At 33.2% G+C, this 18,542-nt stretch overlaps 1 protein-coding gene across 1 annotated transcript in view; it reads right to left on the bottom strand.

Moving 5' to 3' along the window:
• The window catches only part of LOC106115432 (uncharacterized), a 65,475-nt gene that overhangs the window by 43,970 nt on the left and 2,963 nt on the right, over nt 1-18,542 (bottom strand). The window lies entirely within an intron of this gene.

The raw sequence follows: 18,542 nt of genomic DNA, 5'->3' as shown, positions 1-18,542 counted from the left end.
TACCTTAAAAAGCCATCTAGTGACACTAATATGTTAGTAAATAAAATCCATTAAGATAATAAGCTTTGGAAGGCACTGCGGGATCAGATATCGGCCATTACTATTTCCGAGATTACATTCCCTTAAGCCCGCCTTTCTCTGGACAGAATTACCTAGGGATATACGATAATTTACTGCATTAACTTACGTTGTCTCAAGAAAAAGAGTAACTGATAACCAAAATATGGATTGTTAAAAAAAAGCAGTTTTGGGTTAAGTTATTTCATAGCTGTTGTCCCCGTCTCCGATCGCTCTAAATTAAAAAAAAACTTAGTCCACGTGTTCTTCCAGACTATGTTCTACATATGTGAAAAACTTCAAAGAGATCCGTTGAGCCGTTCTGGAGATACCTTCTAATAAACATCCATCCAAACTTTCACATTTATAATATTAGGAAATTGCCTTTTCATACAAACAAAAGCTTTGAGGCTAGATTTCCTATTTTACTTATATTAGGAGAGTATTGAATGACTCTAGATTGTTCTACTATGTCATACATCACCTAGTTCATACAAAATACATACAGAAAAAGACTTTTAGAGTTTAATTAATATGTTAAAGGCTTATTGTTGAGCCTCGAAACTTCTTTATTTCAACCTAAAAGATTTTAACCTAAGTTTTTTTCAAAAGCACCACTTTTACACGGATCTGAGGATCTTTAAGTCGATATGGATCTTTTTCCACAAAGGAAAAATTCTGAGTGGCTGTACTTAACTTACAAAGGAGTAATTTATTTGTAAGGCTTTAAGCCTTTGGATAACTTGTACAGAGAAATGGCTATTGATAAGTACTATGTAGTATTGAGGAGTAAACGATATGGTACAATACATAATCATCAGCTCACTATTCCCCACCGAAGGGCTCGGAGCCTAAACCCTAAGTTAGGGGTGATTAGGGCATAGTCAACCACGCTGGCCTAATGCGGGTTGGTTGACTTCACACATTTGTTTGAATTTCTTCTCAAATATGTGCAGGTTACATCACGATGTTTTCTTTCACCGTAACAACGTTGGATAAATGTACATATATAATTCGAATAACACATTGCATGGCGGGATTCGAACCCAGGACCTGCAGATTAAAAGTTTAGTGCTTCAATCCATGAACCACCCACGCTCTCGATAAATTATTAAAAATGCAGATATCAATGGTCGCTTCGCTGTTTTAGGCGTCTTGAAGTGGTTGCTTGTCTGTCACCATATATAAAAAGCAACAATTATGAAGTGCCTAATAACTTATATCCAAATAACTTATTGTTGAACTTAATTTTTAAGTCTAATAATAATTTCGAATAGACAAACGATGTATTTACAACACAACAACACAACAATACAACATATTCTATTCTCACAAAACTTAAATACAACGTGAACGCCAGAATAAAGGCAAAACTTCTTATTCCCAAATATTTTGTGACTACACAATGCCACGCTTAGACAACATAACAAGAATACAAAGTTTTTGTCAATAAAAGTTTTGTAGAAACACTAATATTATACATGTAAATGTTTGGATGGATGGATATTTGTTTGAATATATCTCCAGAACTACTGAACGGATCTCGATGGAATTTGGTTTACATATAGAACGTCTGGAACAATACATAGTCTACTAATTATATTTTATTTCCACGCGGACGGAATCGCAGGCGACAGCTATAGAGATAACAACATAAATGTCTTGTGCAAAATAAATAAACAATGTATATTTGTATAATCGATGGTGGAGAGGATACCCTACGTCTCCTTATCTGTCAAATCCACCTCCCCTTCCCATCCTTTCCTTCCAAAATAAGTTGGGAAGGGAAAAAAGCTAAAATGAAGTCTCTGGCATGCACTCGAGAAATTGATCTCTGGATTTTAATAATACATATTGTTAATTTATTAAATTATTAATAATATTATAATAATTTAAATATAAATTTTGTTACATATTAATTTCTAAGAAAATTGGAATTAATTATCCGATATCAGCTATCAAAACAAAATCCTTGCCACTACACAATTCAAAGGATGTTCCGAGTCATTAATTTTGTATTAAGTTATCGAAGCCGTCAACGATTTCTTAAAAAAATAATAAATTTCTACTCCATTACATTACCAGTTCAATCGTTGATAATGAAACGGAAATATACGAAGTTTCCAATTGAAATTTAAACAATTCATTTATTAATCTCATTAAGAATAACAATCGGAATAATTTTTGAAAGCGTAACGAAATCCGCAGACTCATTTTCTCGAGGAGATGACTTAGATAAAATATTCAACGAGAATAAATGACTTCGTAGTAATTGTATATTGCTTCCTTATTTTTTTTTGTATCACGATATTTTTAACATGTTACTAAACTACTTCTTTAAGTAAAACCAATCTTCAATCTTGTACGATTTATGCTTATAAGCAATAGAATTAATCACATTTTTAAATCCATTTGGTTCCAATATAACCAATCGCATCGCAATAACGATTGCATTCTTTTTAATTTTATTAATAACAACTGCATAGTATCCTTACAACATGCATAATCAATTGTTAAGATGGAATTAGAATAGCCTTTGTTCTCTATTTCATCCACTTTTTATTTATATTTTTTTTTTAATTGATGTCAAGAACCGATAATTATTTTCGGCCATTATTCTGTGTATCCTGATTAGGGTTGTCAAAATGTTTTACATCACTAAAGGAATAGAAACGAATAAGAAAAGAATCAATGAAAATCTGTACAAGATTAGCCGCAATATTGAACGATTTATTTGATAACTTGCAGGAATCGTCTTCACAATGAAGCCCCATTTGTCGTCTCACCCCTATTCAAGTCTTTATAAATGGCAAGATTTGAAGACATAGTATTCCAATTGATTTTCTAAGCATTGAAAATCTTATAAGATTAATCTTTCTATCAAGAAAGAAGTGAGTTTATAGTTGAGATGGATTCATTTGAAAAAAAAAAAATATTTAATTAACGCTATAAGATACCATCCTTCTTCTTACTAATATTATAAATGCGAATGTTTGGACGGATGGAATAGTTTTTTTGAAGGTACCTCACGAACGCGTGTATGGATCTCGCTGAAATTTGACATAGATGTAGAAAATAGTCTGGAAGAACACATAGGCTACTAATTTTTATTTTCAAACTGCGAGTACGGAGTCGCGGGCGACTGCTAGTTTCTGCATTAAATTAAAACAATATTTTTCTCCTTCGACGAATCGAAAGCCGCATTGACCTAAACTATTGAAGCATAGGCATCTAGTAAAATTGGCAAGCGAGCCATGAAACGTTCGCCATTTATGATTTCTATGAACTTCGCGGTCGTAGCCTCCAGACAAAGTCGCTATTAATAACTCAAGTGAATAGATACCGCGCGCATCAATGAATAAACTACGTGGCTCGTTAAACGTCATTTTACCTGACAATAGGCCAACGACTCAAGCTTTATGGCTTTCATAAGACTACAAAAATAACTATCTACATTTTACCTCTTTTGCTTTTTCGTGTCAAAAAATATTAACAGCTTACAATCGGATTTAACATATTGTAAACTAGCGGTTGCCAGCGCAGAAAAAGTCTGAGTTAGTCAGCGCAGAAAAAACTAGCCTATAACATGCTTTTTTTGTAACAGAAGGGGGCAAACGAGCAGCGGGAAAACCGATGTGTTCAACAACGCCCATGGACGTCAGCAATACCAGAGGAACCGCAGATGCGTTGCCGGCCTTTGATATAGTGATACGCTCGCTTCTTGAAGGACCCTAAATACCACTTGCATCCATTAGCTACCTTCCAGTTAAAGTACCGTCATAATCGGCCCACCTATTTCGGAGTTTACACGGAACAAATGTGACCTTGCGAAAAGACAGATACAAATTTTGTAAAATTGAATTCGATGTGTTTTTGTTATGTGTAACTCAAATACATCATGTTTGCGAAATATATATTTTTTTCGATATAACATACGGACATTTCAATTTTAATTTATTGTATAGATTATCACCGAATTGTCATATTTTTTTTTATATCATAAGGTGGCAAACGAGCGAGCAGCCACCTGAAATCGCTGAAATAGCGAAGTGACTGTTGTCAATTGACATATCCGTTGCCTAGCTTTAATCGACGATATTTGACAGTTTATAAAAGAAAATTAACCATTGTATTCCACTGTTGTAATATTTGTATTATAACTTATACTCATCCCTTTCACGAGTCACATTGTGGTGATGTAATTCTGTAGTAATATTAACTATTTTATTTAACAAACAATATTAAAAGTCTCCTGAACAAATTAGTAGAACAGGCTACAAAAGTTCGTCAATTAATTTAAAATCACTTCTAGACTTTTATTTAGTTACGTCCGCAAAGAACGACCAGTAAAAGATCTCTTCAAATATAAAAGTCAACGCTTTACCGAAGAAATATAGAAAAGAAAATTGAAAGCAAAGAGTACTCTTAAAGTGCCGCTATGGTTGAAAATTTTATAAAGATTTTTTCAATACCATTTTATTTAGCAATTCTTCAAAGAAAGCACTCATTTCAACATACATATCTTACTAATATTATAAATGCGAATGTTTGCATCGATGGCTGTTTATTACAAGACATCTCCAGAATAGCTGCATGGATCTTGCTGTTTGGCATAGATGTAGAACATAGTCTAGAAGAACACATTTAACACACAACACAATTAAGTGTTTTTAGGTCCGCACTGACGGAGTGGCAATAGATAGTTGAAAATGAAGAAAACGCATTAATAATGTGTTTTCAGACTCTATTAAAAACATTTTTATTCATTCTTCAAACAGTAAAACTATACAAACACACTATACAGCCGAATACCTATTTGTCTTTTTTTATTTTACAGAGAATGCACATGGACGATAAATTGTTTTTGGCAAGTTTCGTGACATAAAACTAATGATATGATTTCAAATGGACTTTGAGACATTTAAGAAAGTATGGCTAAAGATTTTAATAAAGAAATTCAATACGAAACTTAAGCTTAACTTAATCTTTGAAGTAGCATTAAACACATACAGGAGCCGTACTTGACGCTACTTATATTCCATTTTATTTAAAAGTCAAGCCAACGTCACAGCAAATAAAATATGAATGGAAGAAATGATGTTCTATTTTTAAAATTTCTCCGAGCCGATTGAAAAAAATAAATTACATTTTCTTTTGTTTCCATTCAGCCAGGTCAGTAAAATACAATAGCGAAATATATAAGAACAGGAAAACCTTTAAAATTTACTAATGATATTAAAAGAGAGAGAAAATGTATACAGTCAAACCAGGATAAACGAGAGTCCGTGAGTAATAGAGGTTTCTCCAACATTTCTTGCTTACGATCCGTCGGGATTGAAAAATGTATCGCTTATATAGATTTGTCGCTTATCCAGCTCACACTGTATTTATTTACAAGTATATTTTAATAGTCAACCAGATGATTGTAATCATTTTTTATTTATGTACCACAAGCTGTCGCCCGTGACTTACTATTTGTTCTCCCAGACTATATTCTACATCAGTCTTTCCCAAATTGGGCGATAACCGATAAAGGGCGCCCCCTTGTGGGCGCTGCAGGTTTCAAGTTGCGGGTTATAGTAAAAGTTTCGTTTAGAATTCTCCGTTAATATACATATATAGGTCACAATAATTAATTAATTTAATTTGAAGTTATAGTGGTTTTTAAATATGTAAAATTATGAGGGCGCTAAAAAAATATTTATTCTCAAAGTGGGCAGTAAACAAAATAAGTTTGGGAACCACTGTTCTACATATATATTCTATACAAAATATCTGCAAGATCCATGCAGCTGTTCTACAGATAACTTCACACAAACATCCATCCATCTAAACATTCGCATTTATAATATTAGTAATATATAACTTTCGTTCGTTTTCATTTACTTTTTATATTTGAATAAAATTGACAAAAGTGATCCATAAATTACCTTAAAGATATATCATAAACTGACGAGATCAACCTGGTGCGTTTGACAGCGGTATTAAAAAATGAGATTACGATCGGGAAAATTGGAATTGAATATGCATTATTACGGTATTGAGAATCATCACTGAGTCGATAAACTAAATTTATATCTGACTGGTTGTCGCCCGCGACTCTGTCTAGACAGAATTTAAAAATGCTAAAAAGTAGCGTATGCTGTTACGGACATGCCTTATAAAAACATCCATCCATCCATCTAAAAATTCGCATTTATATTATTAGATTGATAAGACATGGTTTTCTGAACAATGTTTTATGACAAATGCTATTGAATAAGTTCTTACAGATAAATAAATTAAATGACAAAAATACTAGTCATAAAACAAATTAACAATATTATCGAAATTTTGTAAAAAAAATACTTAGCGACAAAAAAACGTAATGGTGGTGATGACGTGATTTTTTTATATCATAAGGTGGCAAACGAGCGAGCGGCCACCTGAAATCGCTGAAATAGCGAAGTGACCGTTGCCCATCATCATCATCATCATCAGCTCACTATACGTCCCCACCGAGGGGCTCGGAGCCTACCCTAAGTTAAGGGTGATAGACATACGCAATTGCATATGCGTTGCGTTGCGTTTAATTGACGGAGGAGAGACAGAAAAAAAACATTTTCCCTTTCCATGCATCCTCTCTTCCGGAATGTCCACTTCCACTTCCCATTAGAGAAAAAGGGTAGGAAAGGAACGCCGGGACGCACACTCATCAGACGAAACGCAGAATTGCTTCCACTTCACGCCTGTCTTCTGTGTGGTCGTGGTATTTCATCGGGCGAGCCTGGCCAATACGTGCGAAGATGTTAAAGCGGGCTCTACCACTGTTAAAACTTGATACAACAAGGCGTGTTTTGTGAATTATATATCAAGTTCTAAAAACAATCAAAGGTAAGGCATAATAGAAAAGTTATAAGAAAACAAAGCAAAGAAACTCGGATTGGATTTAAAATGAGAAGCTTTGAAAGCAATCAATAGATTTCTCTCGTATATTTTGTGAAATTTTAATGCGGTAACATTTCTTCTCTTTATAAATACCTAATGTTTTAAACTCAAGGGCAGGGGTTGCCAACTACCAGTACATAAAAAAACAAAACTTAGCGGACGATGCTTATAGATGCTTCGACTAATATAAATAGGTATTAACTAAGAACAAATTTAGTGTTATGATGTCCTTTGTAAAAAATTTATATTCATTTAGTGCTGAATTATGCTTCATTTAAGATTTTACGAGGATTGGAATTTCTCAATAAAGAGTCTTACAAACAGCTTTAGTCTGATCAAGTTGGACACCCCTGGAGTAGGAACTTGAGCTTATTATAAACGTGGGTTTTCACTGGCGAAACATCTATAAAGTAAGGTACATATAATTTTTGTTCGAGTACTACTATATTGTAAACATTAATGTTGATAGTTTATTTTAAAATTGAAGATAAGAGAACGAAAATTGTAGTTATATCAAACTTGAAGCGCTTTAAATAAGAAGCTTAAAACGCGATGCAACCAACAGAAGACAGATTAAATAATTTTTGATACAATGAATGTTGCAACAAATTTTCGATTTTTTTTTATTAGTTAAAGGTACGTGATTTCGGCCAGTAAGTTAACTCCAATGCACGCACGGTAAACTAAAAGCCCTATAGTAATTATAATTATATTTCTAAGAATGGATATTTTAAATTTCTGTCGCTCGAAGTTTTCCGGTAATATTATATTTTTGTAAAGGACACTTAGAACACTTTGTTGTGGTCACGCACATTTCCTTTTTTTATGATTACGTGTTTTGAATAATTTTTTCCTCATTATACTTATTTGTTATCAAGACTTTTTTTCATTTTAATGAACCAAATTGTATTTCCTTATTCATATCTTATTTAGAAATTTTATTTAGGATAAAACTAAATAAGATATATAATTTTTAAATTAAATTTTATTTGCAATACGACATTTTTGAATTACACTTTTGACGTTACTTTGAACCTAGATATTTAACCCATCTATTTTTGAACTGAACGCTAATACGCAAATAATATATTTTTTCGAATAAAAACAATCCAACATTCAAACATAGTATTTACCTGTACCGTATTGCTTTTAAACAACATAGGATTTGATATCGAACAATGAAATTTACCCCGACCGGCGACAATATGTAACGTAAGCCCAATAAGAATAAGCAAATAACGCAATAAAACGAAAGAAAACGGTACGAAACAGGCTGTAAGCCGAGTCCACTGCTCAAAGGACTTCGATGCTTGGGTAATCTGAGTCTAAACCGTATTTCCAATTTATCGCATCGTACAAGAAAATCAGGAAAAGGAAATGATTTTATATTTTGTTAGAAATAGGTTTAGTGATAGATTATAATATTCTCACGTGTATAACTCATTTAAAATGTCTCCTCTGTCTGTCCGTGCCGGTGTGATTGTGCGGCACTGGCCTTGCTGAGGTGTCGACGTTTATGTCCCCTCACTAATCATTCTGACACTTGATTTTTAATGAAAGCGCGCCATTCGCGGCAAAGAATTACATAATAGCAACGGGCCCAGATTCATTAAGGTGGCCCTAATTAAAAATAACGTCAGTATCGAGATATTATGAAATGTTATCGTTATGAAATTACACCAAGATCACTTTTGTACTTTCCAGACGACCGCGACTCGGTCCGCTCGAAATTAAAAAAAAATAATGATTAGGCTATGCTTTCTTCCAGACTGTATTCTACATCTACGCCAAATTTAATCAAAATCCGTTAAGGCGTTCCGAAGATACCTTCAAGCAAACATCCATCCATATAAAAATTCGCATTTATAACATTAGTAAGAAGTAAGATTTAGATTGCATATTTTCGTATACAAATAAACGTATACAATGCTAAATATACCTATAGTAACCAATTTTTTTTTACATCATAAGGTGGCAAACGAACGAGCGGCCACCTAAAATCGCTGAAATAGCGAAGTGACCTTTGCCCATAGACATACGTAATTGCATATGCGTTGCCTACCTTTAACCGACGGAGGAGAGGATGCACAGAAAGAAGATATTTTCCCTTTCCACGCATCCTCATATCCGAAAAGCCCACTTCGACTTCCCATCCTTTCCTTATAAGAAAAAAGGTGGGAAGGGAAAGAGGACTAAAATAGGCCTCCTGTAACCATAATCTTGTTAAGTTTATAAATTAACTTTAGTTATAATCCATGATTTGAATCTCTATCAATCTTGTCTCATAACTCGTGTGTACTTTATGCAGATTGATTAATTGACATCTGTCGATCGTAAATCACATTTGCATGATATCCTTGGTCGGTCATTGACCGGTACTACGCCTTTATAACTTTTTCCAAAAGAATGCTTCCACGTGTTTCTACTCGTTCGTAAATTAGCTGTAAGCAATTTAAGGGTGGGATAGCTATATTTAAAATATTTTTTCTTTGAAATTATTAAACGCACTACTTACGAAAAATTAAAAAAAGTAAGATAAATTAAAAAATCGAGTTGTTTGAGTTTCATTTAGTTGTACATTTTTTCTTTAATTCTGTCGAGTCGTGAAACTGATATAAGAAACATGGCTTTAGTAACCTTGTACTACATCAAAGGATCAAGAATATAAATCCTCGTAGAACACACAATAGCACTTTATACCTATCAAATGTATTCAATATTAAGCTTTAGTAACGTAACTAATATGCGACAGAGGGCGCTGCTGTAGCGCGCTTTGTCTACGTCGTAGCTGAAATTTACAAAGTCAAAATGTACATTCCTTTTCAATAGAATATACCGCAGTTATTGTCTACGATACCTGAGTTTTTGCTGGAATGAATTCTGGTATGCTTTTATGTGTTATAAGAATTGCTTCCATGCGTTTTTGAAATACAAACCTGTACGTCATATTTTGCCTTTTAAAATTAAAATTAAAATAATACATTATTTCTTTTAAAAAAATAATTTCTTAACAAGCATAAAAATTATTTAGTCACAATTATAAAGACTATCTAGAGAGCATCGGTGGCTCAGTGGTCAAGCACTTGACTTGCAATCTGCAGGTCCTGGGTTCGAATCCCGCCATGTACCAATGTGTTTTTCGATTTCCGATTTATATATTTACATTTATCCGACGTTCTTACGGTGAAGGAAAACATTGTGATGCAACCTGCACATATCTGGGAAGTAATTCAAAGATATGTGTGAAGTCAACCAACCCGCACTTGGCCAGCGTGGTAGAATGTGGCCTAATCACGCTTAACTTAGGGTAGGCTCCGAGCCCCTCGGTGGGGACGTATAGCTGATGATGATGATGATGATAAAGACTATTTTATTCAGTAGCTTGGTACTCGTATATGGAGTTACTGAACAATAATGAAAGTATATTAAAAAGTTGAATTAAATTATCTGACAACAATACAAATAACAAACAGGACATCAGTATGTCAATAAAAGTAAATGAAAAACAATAAAATCTCGTTTGTCAGACGTGAAAATGTCATTCTAAATTCACGTTGCAAAAATTATACGCGTGGTAAAAATTAAAACATTTTTATATTCCCGAAGTGTAGTTTTTGCACTATTATTATGGACTAGCAGTCGCCCGTGATTCTGTCGCTATTTATAAAAAAAAACTTAATAAGCAGTCTATAACTTCTTCCAGATTAGGTTCTATCTATGCCAAATTAAGTGAGATCTATACAGCTATTCTGATGACAAACAATGAAACATCCGTTCATACAAACATTTGCATTTATAATACTAGTAAGTTTACCGTATTAGAAAGAGACTATAATTTATAATAATTAATTACTTTTCCAAGGCAACTTGACCCTCGTATTCACTGAAAAAAACCGAACATGTTTCGTACAAATGTTTCGGCAATGAAAACAGTTGTTTTACGCATTGTAATTAACATAGTTTCCGAAGGACACCGGACAGCGATCAAACTGCGGTCATCGCCGGCAGGTGGCCGGTGATTAATAACTTTACCAACTGATTGTTTTCACTTCAATTCCCGATATTCAATTAATTTAAACTTTGCTTTTGATTGTACAGTTGCAAACTCTCATCGGATTTGCATATTTAATTGGACAAAACACACTTTCGAACTATAGTACGATTCATTTTACTGGTACCAAAGGAAAGAAAACACTACAAGTTAATTTAAATCCAAAAAAGCCAAACTAACTGTACCTTTTAAGTAAATGTCAAGAAAAATACGAAGCAACACTTAACTCGTCAAAATCAACTGTTTAGGATAAGTTGCAATATTTATTGCGTAATTTCCTTTTCCTTTTGGTAATAAGATCTGCTTAATTGCCTAATACCATTACTTAATATATACAAAACTATCAGTTGCCTGTGACTTTATAAAAATAACCTCGCTAATAAAATCGCTCGGGGACAGTGTAGATTACCAACAGTGAAAGAATTTTTGAAATCGGTTCATTAGTTTCGGAGCCTATTTAAAGTAAACAATAAAATATTTCCTCTTTATATCTAGATTTGTTATTAATTTGTACTATAATCTTGCAATTTCCATCGAATGCTTATGCATTAAATAAGCTTTATCGCCTTTTAAGAATGAAACTTCAGTTAAAAATATTCAAAATATAATATCCACGTAAATTTATTGCATACTCTTTACCATTTGTTCTTTGCCATTACCCCATAACTAAGATCAATTTATGATTGTCAAGCACGCAATACAAAAATAAATTATAATTCTATAGGAACGCTTTATGAAATGTATATTATAAAGGCTATCAAATCACGACCTATTTAAAGTATGTGTAGCAATCTAACCATTGGTTTCCGAGACTAAAATCTACATTTAAAACATACCTATGTTGTGTAAAAGGTAAAATAGATGACGATATATTTTATACAGAGATTTTGGCCTCAGAAATCAACGATAAGAAAGGCAGCGCGTTATATTAATGATGAACCAAATGTAAAGCTATTATGGTGAACAGATGCTTTTAGTGTCGCGAATAAATGCATTTGCACTCCAAAAAGATAACTTAAGAAAGGACGGCTGTAAAAAAGATTCAAAGGCAGCTATTAAAAATGTAGGCTGCGGAATAACTAGTAACTTAAAGATTGTTTTTTAATTAAGTTTAAGTGTCTCATAGTAGTAAGTATTCTGTGTTTTGATTTTAGGGTTCAGTTTTCGCCAATAAATTGACAGTTTAACAAAATTATTTTATTGTAATTAAATTTAATGTAAGTAATTATAACTTTTTTTTGCGATTCGTTAATAAAAGGTGAAAATGGAATAGAGTAGAGTAGCGTTGATATTAATTTGAAAGGTGTTTAGTAACTCAACTCCCTTGAGTAATACAAAGCGAATTTTTAAATAGAGTTCTCAGTAGCTTTTGCTGTTACGAAAACAATCTGGAAACCACCGCGAAATCAAAGAAGGTTTACTGTTTCTTTAAAAATTTCAGCATTTTCTGTATGGATATATGTATGGCTTTTCTTTGCACTACTTCCTATGATTGCTTTTTCATAACAGTATTGATTTTAAGCGTACGGAACTGTGATGTATAAGCGGACGAAGACAATCTGATCGAACGCAATGTTTTAATACGGAAGGGGAAAGTGGGTTCATAAAAGGATCGCGCTAAATGTGTGCATCCATTAGCTTGCCCCGGACGTACCGGACGCAACGGATTTTAGTTTGCTTTGTATGATTTTATAGAGCGCGCATCATCCGCGCCGTTCGCATCGCATCGAGACAAATTAAATCCGTTTATTTTGTGCGTGCGTTGGCCAAGGGACGCGTACCTTAAGGTAAGGATTTTGGATTGCCATCGCGACTCCGTCACACTTCTTTCGCTGTCACATTTATGTTTATACTCGTCTATGGATACTTTTAATACTGCATTACTGTAACATGGTCCAATAATAAAATTAACAAATTATGAAAGGAAACTCGTTTACTCGCGCGTTTCACGTGACGTCTACATTATGACAGATGTACACGCGACAAATACATAAATAGCGGCCGTGAATGTAACTTTGCTTGATTTAGAAAGTCGTGAGCAGACTTCGCACACAATTTGTTTATTAAACGATCAAACCGACCTTAATTCAACACTTTGGTAAGTTAATATGACTTACACGTGTGTTGTGGTTAGACACAAATTATAACAGATTTTCATTTCGTTATTAAATTAAAGATGTTTTGTTTAAATAAAAACTTTTTGTAGCAGTCGATTTCTTTTTCTTTTATTTTATAACTATATTACTTTGCCTATACTAATATTATATAGAGTAAAGATTTGATTGTTTATACTGAAGTATTTCACTGTTGGGAAGCTACACTACGCCCGGGTAACATAAGCTTTATTTATTATTAGATTTTTTTTAACTCCGCGCTCAGAAGGTCGATAGATAAATCTACCTGCAATTACTTTCTGCTATAGTGAAGCTCTACATTTCTCTCATTATTACCAGTATTAAAAAATATGAGTTCCAATGCACATTACGACAGTTTAAAAAGTAAAAAAAAAACCTTTACAGTTGCAAACCATAAAGTTATTAAAATATCGCCGCAGGGAACGAAATTTTACTTTACAAAAGCAGTAAAATAGTTTATGCAAATTCCTCGGAGTATCTTTTTACAGACGTGGTATTTTACGACGCGTCGCTCGTAACCGTAGTGATACAACAATGTTATTGATCTTACAGGTCTCGTGAAGAACTTACTATAGAAATGATCCTATGAAGTAAGGTCTTTGATCTTACAGGTCGGACGCTGTATTTTTTTTATTACAAAGTGGCAAACGAACAATCGGCCTGACTTCGCCGAAATGGCGAAGCGACCGATACTTATACGACATCCACAATTGTCAATGCATTGCCTTCCTTTAATCGACGGAAGAGACGCACAGAAAGAATATTACGCCTTCCTATGAAGCTTGCTTAAGTCTCATTTCCACGTCACTATAATTGTAGGGAGACGTGTGATCAATTTTCACTAGCGCGTCCGTTACTGCTAGAAATATCACGCGCAGCCAGAGTCGAGCGGCTAATCACTCAGTGGAAAATGCCCTTACGTATTTGTGAATACCAAATACTAAACTGTCCGATAACTGGCCATTAATAATAACTTTGGAAGATTACTTTCTCTTTGAAAGGAAAATCGAATTAATTCTGAATGGTCTCCAGCGACCTCTTTATTCGATTTGTGGACATTTAGTGAACAATTGTAAAACCTTCCCAACCTTTCATAGGCCAGTTAACCGTTTTAACAATCCCACCTTGACATTTCAATGCAAATTTATATTATTTTAACAGCTCATTCAACATATAAAATAATATTTATAACGGGTATTGTTGAATGGAAGCTATGTATATTACTTGAATATAATTGCTTAATGTTTGAAATTTTCCCTTTTTTTTATATCATAAAGTGGCAAACGAGCGAGAGGCCACCTCAAATCGCTGAAATAGCGATGTGACCGTTGCCCATGACATACGCAATTGCATATGCGTTGCCTACCTTTAATCGACGGAGGAAAGGATGCACAGAAAGAAAATATTTTCCCTTCCCATGCATCCTCTCATCCGGAAAGTCCACTTCCACTTCCCATCCTTTCCTTATAAGAAAAAGGGTGGGAAGGGAAAGAGGACTAAATAAGGCCTCCGGGACGCACACTCATCAGACGAAACGCGGAATTTCTTCCACTGACACCTGTCTTCTGTGTGGTCGTGGTATTTCACCGGGCGAGCCGGGCCAATTCGTGCGAAGATGTTAAAGCGGGCTCTACCACTGTTAACATTTTGTTTTGTTTTTACATAATACCTGTAAAAGTTAACTTAATTAAGGGTTTAACTGAATATTATATACCATAGGTGTAAGTAATACATTGTCTCATGTACACCAGTAGAGGGCTGTCTATCTGTTATTCAGGCATTATACGCAGTGAAGATTGGACGTGTGCATGCGCTCGGAACTAGATGCAGTGAGCCAGCGAATACATCTTAGTAGCAAGTCGCGCGATTACTACAGCCTTCTTAACTTACTTAAGCTTTAAAAATAATAAATAATCAATCTATTATTTTAAGGTTTAATTTATAAGCGTCAATAGCCTAATGGTTAAGGGTACGGATTTCCGATTACGAGGTCGGGGGTTCGAATCCCGCCATTCGACTATTGTCGTAAACCATATTCTAGCACAAGTTTAGAGCTTATTTTATTATAGAATGGTTAATTTACAAAAAAAATTTGCTAATATTAAAAGAAAGTTACTAAAAGTATAAGAGCGTAGTAACTTTTTAACGTTGTAGTCACCCCCGTATTAAATTAATTTAATTAAAACTTGGAACTTTAAGTTTAGCATATTTTTCATAAAAAATTTGAACGACACACTTTTAAACTACGAACAATTAATTTTCAAGCATTAAGACAGTGAAAAGGAATATTAACCCTAATGTTAATTTTGTATAGTATAACATACATACATCTTTATAAAAATATACGATCACTATAAAATAATTTTTAACTTAGTTTTTTTTTACTTTTTTTTTGCTTTTCTTCAAAAAAGAAATCTTGCCACAATAAGGGTTGAAAGAAATGTTATACAAAACATTCAAAATATCTTACATCTTACTAATATTATAAATGCGAATGTTTAGATGGCTAGACGGATGGATGTTTGTATCAAGGTATCTCCAGAACGGCTGCACGAATTTTGCTTAAATTTGGCATAGATGTAGAACATAGTCTAGAAAAACACATAGGCTACTTAAGATTATTTTAATTTCTGCGTGGACAGAATAACGGACAGAATCTACTTTCAATAAAAAATTAAACACATAGACCCCTAACTTAAAGCATTGGATGCATCAGCCTTTCTAAAATCGTAATGTAAATTGTAAAATATAAATCACAACATATGTCAAAGAAATATAATCATACTTAAAGATGACAGCTGTAACAAATTCTATTACTCAAGTCTTTTTAACATCTCTTTTCCTTCAATTTAATCGGATTGTGAATAGACTTGTGTCTGAGAAAGCTATTTTCTGGGATGTATCTCATTGCGACTGAAAATATCCTAAAAAAAAAACTTTGTTAACTCCGTTTTATTCTCCGCAGACCGGATGATGAATTTCCTTTGTCGTGAGATGAGCAAGACGCTTGGGGATTTAAAAAAATATTCCTGGTATAGTCAAGAAATTCATTTCTATGGAATTTTTCATGTTGCCGCCGATGACGAAAGAGCATGGTGAAACTACAAAGTTTTCTTTAAAAAAAAATTAAATTAACACTAACATGGTATTGGGTTTCTAAAGTAACGAATTATAAATGTAGGTGGTTATTCAAATTTTAATTTTAATCTAAGTAGTAGTCAACTTTTTAGATATCTAGCCATTTGTCTAGATTCTAGAAAACCTACGTACAATATTTCACGTTCACTCATAATGAGAACTAATAGAAGAGCCGTCTTAGAGACAGACGAAGCTACATTATGCAATGTCATATTAAAACATATGTATATAGAGATATATATCACATACATACAGACATAAAGCAAACGGAAGCTGTGCCTTTGAATTTTGAATTATACATACGCTGGTAGACGGTTCCGCACGCCTTGAGTCGGAACAAACGATGTACAAACAAAGATGCATGTGTGAATGTTATACGCAAGCCACCGCACCAAGAGTGAACTGAACCATAGACAGCAGACTCAGAGTCTATGGAATTTTTATATTGTTATCTATGCGTCTCGTTGAAACTTAAGACTGTAGATTATACTGATACTTGTATTATTACATATTGCCATCTCTTTTATTCTCTTTGTCAAAACAGAGATAAAAATATGACTCAAGTATCACGGCAGTCAAATTCTTTATTCAGTTTGTCCTCCATTACGAAAGTTATAGGATGATTAATTTTTATTAAAATAAATATTTAATTACTTCCGACCAAGTAAAGTTGGCCAGCATTGTTTAAGGCCGAAGAGATGATGATGATTTCATAGTTTAAAAAAATATAATTAGTATTTTGTTACAAAGATAAGTCTTGTTTCATTGATTTGCTTATTTATTATTCTAGTCTTCTTTGTCGTGTCCATGCTTGTCTACCCCACTTATTCCATGAAATATTTTACTAGCGGACCCGAAAGTTGTCCTGTCTACACGTCTTTAATTCGAATATTATTTAAAATTTGACACTGCGATGGTAGCGCCGTCTGTCGGGTCCAATGTAAAACATTCCAAAATCAACAACTACTAATAAATTAAAAATTAATTAAAAAAACATTGTCTAGCGGACAAAATTGTGAATTTAAACCATTCCCAGATCCCCTTGAACACACACAAAAAAATTCATCAAAATCGGTCCAGTCGTTTGAGAGACGTTCAGTTACATACACACTCACAGAAGAATTATATATATAAAGATAGGTCTTACAAGTACGTAAATTATTTAAATTTAGAATACTAGATGACCCATGTTCTTTAATTAAAATGTAAAAATTAAAAATTATAAAATAATTGGTACAGATTATAAAAGGCGTGCTGGCCACAAAGAATAAGATATTTATAATAAAACATTTTCCCGCCAAGTCGCACCAGACGTACCTATTCCAGCTAAAGTATATTTTAAAATCTAATTTAATATTTTATTATAAGCATTTGTATAATGTATTGTCTGCTTTATTGAAATAAGTCTGCGCATCTGAGAATGCTTGGATAAATTACAATATTAAAAAATAACACCGAAGAAATATGAATATAGTTAACAAAAGATACGTTTCTACAGCTTCATCTAATTAGATGTTTAATAATTATAGCATGTAGTTGATTATAATTTGATTAATTATAATATCAGTCAACTTAATTACCTATAGGTCTTCTTATAATTAATTGTAAATTAATTATCTTCACAGATTATAAAGGAAGATATCGATTTTTTTGATAATAAAGTCAAAACTCATAATTCATTTCCTTCTTCTTTAAAATATAGTACCTGGATGACCGAGGTTTGCTCGGTATTTTATAAGTTGTGTTTTTGGAAATTATATTTAAGTACGAATTACTAATAAAATGATGAAATATGAATAATATTTTTCGATCTTACCGATAGAAAAAGTTAAGTTTATGTTTAAGTTGATTATCGATAAAACACGTATAAAATGACATTTTCTAAAAAATGATTCCTAGCTAGATCGATTTATCGCCCCCGAAACCCCCTATATACTAAATTTTATGAAAATCGTTGGAGCCGATTCCGAGATTTCAATTATATATATATATATACAACAATTGCTCATTTAAATATATAAGATTAGGTTATCTATTACCAATAAATGATTGTTGTTAAACAAATACAATTAAATAAATTAAACTGAAAGCACAATCCGAAAATGTCAAGGCAAAATCTAACAATTGGATTAAGTTATTACCCAGTTATTATTTTTGCGATATTAGCTGACCGCTTGTTTGCCAACTTGCGATACACACAAAAAACATACAGACGAATTCAGCCGAAATTAAGC

Source organism: Papilio xuthus, unplaced genomic scaffold, assembly GCF_000836235.2.
Source record: "Papilio xuthus unplaced genomic scaffold, Pxut_1.1 DF827789.1, whole genome shotgun sequence".
Taxonomy (NCBI): domain Eukaryota; kingdom Metazoa; phylum Arthropoda; class Insecta; order Lepidoptera; family Papilionidae; genus Papilio; species Papilio xuthus.
The sequence above is the reverse complement of the archived record's forward strand: the minus strand, read 5'-3'. Positions and strand labels throughout refer to the sequence as shown.